Source organism: Tenrec ecaudatus, chromosome 9 (assembly GCF_050624435.1).
Source record: "Tenrec ecaudatus isolate mTenEca1 chromosome 9, mTenEca1.hap1, whole genome shotgun sequence".
Lineage (NCBI taxonomy): Eukaryota > Metazoa > Chordata > Mammalia > Afrosoricida > Tenrecidae > Tenrec > Tenrec ecaudatus.
The window spans coordinates 101,178,334-101,185,284 of record NC_134538.1 but is presented as its reverse complement, the minus strand read 5'-3'; the positions used below and the strand labels follow the sequence as shown (position 1 = coordinate 101,185,284).

At 42.2% G+C, this 6,951-nt stretch overlaps 1 pseudogene; it reads right to left on the bottom strand.

The window, feature by feature from the left end:
- Positions 1-3,002: 3,002 nt before the first annotated feature.
- Positions 3,003-3,886, bottom strand: LOC142456459 (small ribosomal subunit protein uS2 pseudogene; annotated as a pseudogene).
- Between the last annotated feature and the right edge of the window lie 3,065 nt (positions 3,887-6,951).

Sequence of the window (6,951 nt, the reverse complement as noted above, 5' to 3'; positions counted from 1 at the left end):
TAACACACGAAGTCTGCTTTCTGCCATGCTGGGGTTTAGTCATTTAGTATTATGTCCATTTTACTTACATGAAATAACATGAAACGTTGATCAGTCTTAGATTAACCCACTAAACTGTCATAGTGACTCTCAAATTATGGTTCCTAATACTGTAGCCTGGCAGTTGGTTAAAATGCAGAGCACACAAGTCCCAAATTCTGAATCTGACCTGGGGCCCAGGTCTTGGGCTTATTAGGTACGCTAGCTCAGCAACAGCAGTGGCGGCCCCTGGAGCTGGGGGACTGCTCTTGAGGCCCCCCTCTGTATCTACTGTATCTGAAACTTCAGGGGGAAAGGCTGGTGTTTGAACGGCACCTCCAGGTGAGTGTATTTAGGCTAAGGTTTGAGAACCCCTGTCCTGGGGCCTACGAGATTCTGATGCATGCTTAAAACTGGTGTAATGGTAAGATCAGCATATATTGTTAAAGGCCTGATTGATATTGATAAGAGCCAATGAATCCCTTTGATAGACTTCATTAACTTCTCCCAGTAATTACTAACAGTGCTGCAGTAAAATAAATCTGTCATTCTCCAAGCTTTACAGTTTCACACTGGGGCAGGCAGGGTTCTTTAAGAACCAAGTACATGTGAATTCATTAAATGCATATGTAAATTTGTCACTTAAAAAAAATGGCCACAATCAATAGTAAAATATTTAAGTAGAGGTAACAAGATACTCATAAGATGCAAAATATTTTTCTGCTACTTCTCACTATCAATTAGAATTTCTTTACTTTCAAGAATCAGGACTCCGAGTCTTTTTCAGAGCACGTGCAATTAAACTTCCCAATGATAATGATCACTCACCATCTTTAAGATTAAGAGCTTTGAAATTTAGAATTATGAAACAGTGTGGCCTCAAGACAAGGCTTTTACTATCTGATGGTTTCTAATAACGATGTGCTTGTAATTTTAGTGTAAGGTCCATAAACTAAAAAACACTCTTTGGCCCTGAGTTAGAGTTATTTGCTTTCAGATACATTTCAGAAAAGTTTTGTTACTGTAAGAAGATTAAAAATTAATCAGTGACCGATCTATTTCTTGAAGTTTGGTAATTGGATTTGAGCATTCAGTTTATTAACTGGTTATTTTTATAATTGTTTCTTGAGTATTAATTTCTCATTTTATCGAGCCTATCAAACATGTATTAAGAGAAAATTGAGACACTTGTACTTGAAAGAATCTCTCAATTGATTAGCTATTCTAGCTTTTTAATCTTTATTTAAACTCAGTTCATTAGACTATTATCCTGTCTGACAAATTCTGTTTCTGTGTGTTTGTCACCTTTATTTTCTCCATAACTTGCATCTCCTAGCAACCCTGGATGCTGCCTTTACAAGGTTAATTTGGCTGTTTGCAGTGATTAGCGTTTGCGTCACTTGCTGACGATTTTGTACCTACTAACTTAAGGTTTCCCTGACATTGAACATGAACGTCTGTACATTTAAAATAACAACAAACTATTATTTAAAGCTAATTATAGATGTACAACTATTTAATTGAAAAGAGCAGGTTATGATGGATCCCTTTCTCAAGAAACAAAAGTAATTTGCCTCTTTTCAATACTTCTTTGTAATCTGACAAATACACTTTAAAAATCTGGGTGACAACCTGTGATTTATTTAAAAAAAATATAACCTCTTGAATAAAGAATGACTTAGATTTATATATCAGTTGAAATAGAAATTTTAGCACAGATTGGAATAAGAAATCTTACAAATTCTCTTTAGTGAAAGAGTTAAGTTGTACTCTTTTTTATAAACTCCCTTTCCTCCTGTAGTATTCTTTTTCTCTGAGTTAACTTTAAATAACTTTGCAGGCCCCTGCAAATGAATAACCCACATGAAGTATATTATTAGAGGGAAACTAATCTTACTGCTAAGCAGTGTGTTGTATTTACACAGTGAATGTTTGTGTTTTGGATTTTTAGATTACATAATGTTATGAATGGGTTCTAGAAATTTCTGGTGACTTGCTTATTTTAAGTGATCACCTTAAGTCAGAAAAGATGTATTTTTAAATATGTTTTTTAAAGTGCCTTTTGAACATTTTTGGAACAATGCATTTAAATAACTGCATACAAATAAATTACCATGTTTAAAGTTGTTGCATCTGATTATTTTAAATGATATAAAGTTGTAGATGGAAATAAACCTTTTATGGGTAGTTTTTCAATGATTTTTTTTTAAAAGACACCTTAATTTAAACTTCGTCCCCATCAGAGTCCTTCAATTTGCTTAAGCTTAAGTGAATTTTACTGCAACGTTTCTCACTGAACGTTAAAGAAACCAAACAGTCCCCTCCTCCAGCTCACCGCCATGGGGTCGATTCCGATCGGCAGGCTAGAACTGCCCCTGTGGGTTTTTGAGACCAACCGCAGAAGAAGAAGGGCTCGTCATTCTGCCGCTGGTTCAAAATGTCCCTTTGCAAAAGACAGACGCAGACTCTTGTGCAGGTCAGTGACGGGTCAGTGGTAGAATTCTCTCCTGGCCTGTAGGAGACCCGGGTTCGTTCCCAGCCAGTCCCCACATTGTGAGTGGAGTCTCGTTGGCTCCTGCTGAACAAATGCAGCATTCAGATTTAGACTGACCAGCTGAGACCAGTAAATGAAAAGCCTGTGCATCACCAAGGGCTGTGAAGCAGGCAGGAGGATGGTGCAGAACCTGGCCTTGGCTCACTCAGGTGCCCATGGGAGAAACTATGAATTGGGGGTTAACTGGAGGGCAGCTAACAACTCCATAGTAGGAGTACATGCAGATGCACGCATGCACACGTGGAGAAAGCAATGGATGTTTTCTGTCCTGAGATGTCGATCCCGTGTACACTAAGACGATCATTTATTCACAAATTGTCTCAAGCATTGCTACAAATGCAATGGTAAGCAAGACAGGATCTCTTCTTTTTTTTTCTTTTGTAGAAATTTGTCTTTATTCGCCATCAACCTAACTTCCATGGAAGAACAGTTTAGGACCACTCAGTGGTTGTTCCTACCCACTCGGTGGCCTGAGCGGTGGGAGCTGCGGACCAGTCTTCAGTTGCGGGCTGAGCGCTCCAGTCTTCAGTGGGGAACTGCTGGGTGGGCACGGAGGGCACCTGCACGCCCTCAGACCAGTTGGTCACCTCGGGCTGAGCCGCAGTGAACTGGGGAGCAGGCGCAGTCCACTAGCCCTGAAACTCTTCCTTGGTCACAGCCTTTTCAGCAGCGGCCTACACTTCCCTTTCAATCTCCTCTGGGTCTCTGTAGAAGTAGAGATCAGCATGACCTCCCTCGGGTGCTCGCGGAAGATGGTGCCCCGCATGCACAGAACTTCCCGGGCCAGCATCCACCACATCAGGCCCACTGAGTGAGCTCCCTTGTTACACGGGATGGCAATGGCCACGTTGCGCAGAGGAGAATCTGTGTTACACAGAGCAATGGTGGGCAAGTTAACGTAAGAGGCCTCTGTGAGGGGCTGGTGGTCAGCCCTGGGGTCAGTCACCACTAGGAGCCGTGGCTCCCGGAAGGCTGCCTGGATCTGCTTAGTGAAGGTTCCTGGAGTGAAGCGCCCGGCGATTGGAGAAGCTGCAAACTTCAGCACTGCGCGCTGGCTGGTATTCCTGGAAGCTAGGGCGCTGACGTCAGCAGGGTTTGCAGTGGCAACGATGGCGCGAGCAGCCAGCAGAAGCTTCTCCCAGGTCCTCTTCAGGTTTATGATGTAGATGCCGTCACTTTTCCTTTTGTAGATGGACTGTTCCATCTGGAAGTCAAGGTTGGTGCCACCTAAATGGGTTCCTGCAGCCAGGAACTTGAGGACATCCTCCTCCTTCATCTGCAGGACGTCAAGGGCTCCGGACATTGTTAACGTTTCCCTTTAAGTTACAACGGGAACCAAGACAACGCCGTGTGGACCCTGCTCTGGGCAGCTCGGAAAGCATGATCTCTCTTCTTGCCGACCTTTAATTGTAGAGCTAGGAAATGGACAGTGGGCAAATTCATAGGTGAATGAAAAGATTCCAGGAAATAGTGTCAAGAAAATGAAACTGATGGCTTAAAGCTAGATCTGTGAGAGTCAATTTGAACTGAAACTGGAATGACAAGCACGTACAGAAGGACTTAGAGCTATAGAATGCTTTCCTACTAAGTAGAAAATTATATTTCCACTTGTGCTTAATCATGCTTTGGGCATTGTGGCGACTGCAGTGAAATCCATAGAGCAGTACACTTTGTGTTTGCAGGCACATTGCACCCAGAGCACACATCTTTCAGAACTGCATGAGGCTTAGGATTCCAATAAAAGTCAATGTAGGAATCTCTTTCTTTCCAGGCAAACCACTCATTTAGAATATTCATAAGGTCCTGAATATAGCCTGGCTCCCTTGGTTGTCAATAATCTGCTGTCCGTTTGTGTGTATACGTTTGCACGTACACTGCCCTTTAGGCGGCTTTAGAAAAGTTGAGGATGAAGTCCTTATGCTTCCTGTTGCTTTCATAGACTTGTATGAATTAACATATCCCATCCTTTCCAACGTATGTACCTATGTAGTTGTACTATTAATAAATCACAAGAGACTAGATGCCTTAACTGCATACAAACGCACTAATGGAACATCCTCCGAAGATGGCAATACTGGAAAAGGTACAGGAAGCTTGCTGCCGAATGTGTCTCCTTGCTAAGAGAGGACTATGCTACAGCAGATTTTGCATTAGCTCTAAATGTTTTGCTTTGGTTTTGTTTGGTTTTCTTAACTTTAAACTCTGCATCATTCTGATTCATAACACCCCAGAAAGAAAGACGAGAACTGGCCCTTTGGGTTTCTGAAACTTTAACTCCTGACTGGAGCCGGCAGCGTCACCTTTCTTCTGCAGTGACTGGTGGGTTTGAAGCCGCTGACCTCGTGCTTAGGATTTAGGTGCTCCGTCCACTGCGCCAGCAGGGCGCCTTTCCAGTAATATTAGCATTGTATGTTGTCCAAGAAAAATTCTGTTAATGGTTGGGACTGAATGAACATTTACCCACTAAAGTTGACCGAGGTCAGCTATGCTGACATTCTGCACAGACATTTGTAAATGGCAGGAGAACATGGAATGAACTTTGTTTTGTCACAAGTTTGGTTTGTTACTAATTCACGAATTCAGTGTTCCTGCTCAGAACCTCAGTCACTATATTTCTTAAAACTGTTGCATCATTTCTTCTACAACAAGAACCATCAGTTGTTTGTGCTGAGTAAGAAAAAAACAGCAACATTTTCCCTATTATGATAATGTCTTTCGCCTAGCATGAAAATTTGCCAAGACTATTTGTACTCTTTCCAGGGTATTGCTTTTCTATAGCGAAGCTGAGTATTATAGTAGCTTATGAAATATTCATTCCTTTTTAAAAGTTTTGAATACATCTCTTTGGGTTTCCTAATGCAAGTCTCGTGAAAGATGAACAGGGGTTTTCATTTGTAGAAGCAGACGCGGTACATCCTAGAACGAACGGTGCTGTTTGGGTCTTCGCCACGTTCTGACCTGTCGGGTCCCCAGGTGGTGCCCAAACTCACTCTCCCTAACTTGTTCCCCTTCACCTTCTCTGCCGGTAGCACTAGAATCCCACCCTGGGGAGCCTTCAGGTTTAATTTTACTTTCCATTACTTTGTTGTTTCATTTATTTTTTTAAATTACTCGTTGGGATTTAATACATATATCAATCCATATTTCAATCACGTCAAGTAGAATTGTACAATCAGTTTCTAAACATTCTTTTTCTACATGGTTTCCTTGACACTCTTTTACCACCACCCACCCTCACCTCCCCCACAATGCCCTCCTCCCTCCCCTGGGCCCCTTATTCTACTGGCTGTCCCTGTAGCTTCATCAATCCTGCTTTGTTGTTTCAGATGGTTGAAACTGATTGTCAAGCCCAGGATGTAGTTTGAGAGAAAGGATGCAACTTGAGTTCTACATAAAGCTTTCTGCCTTGTTTTTGTTCAACTTGCTGCTGCAGGTGGTAGTGTGCTTCTGTGAGAAAGGAGACAGGACTGACAACACAGGATAGTTACTGTATTTTCATTTGGGGTTTTCTTCAGTTAAAATACTAAAACAATTGTTTTTTTATTCTGATTAAGTTCACATAAACAGTTTTAATTACAAGGGGAGGGGGACAGTTCACTGTAGGTCCTTAGCATACCTAGGCACTAGCTATGATTTATGATATTTTCAAAAACACAATTCTTACAAACCTACTTGCCTGAGTGACTTTCCCTCTACTTTGTGCTTTTCGGTGGTTCGATGGTGGTTTCCCTTGTCCTTCATCCGCTGGTTTCTCCTTTCTTCATCAGCTGTCCTCAGTGGTTCTCAGCCTTCCTCAGGCCGCCACCCTTTCAGACAGGTCCTCAGGTCGTGGTGACTGACGACCTCCAACCATAACATGATTTCCGTTGCTACTTCATCACTGTCATTTTGCTACTGTTATGAATTGGGCAACCCCTGTGAAAGGGCCGCTCAGCTTCCCAAGGGGTCACGACCCACAGGTTGAGAACCGCTGTGACTCTCTCCAAGACATAGCTTCCATAAGTATTTTGAAGAATTTGAAAAAGTAGTGTCCTTTTCGTAAACGTCACTGCCTTCTCTCGCCCGAAGTAACTGGATGGAAGATAGAAGAGAGCGCACGCCACCGCAGTCCTAGAATTATGTTCTGAAGGAAACATGCTTCCTTGAAGCGTGCGTGCCCAACAACGCTGAGTGCTTATGTACTTGAAAACTAGCAAGATTTGTCCCCAGTGATATATGGCATTTGTCATACTGTGTGGGTTTGTTTTAATCTCCTTTTTAAGGTACAGCATTGTATGCAAATGAGAATAAGAAAGTGTTGGCTGGGGGCTTTTACTTTTAACATTTTATTGGGAACAGTTACAGATATTACAATGCACAGTTCCACTAGATTGTACAAT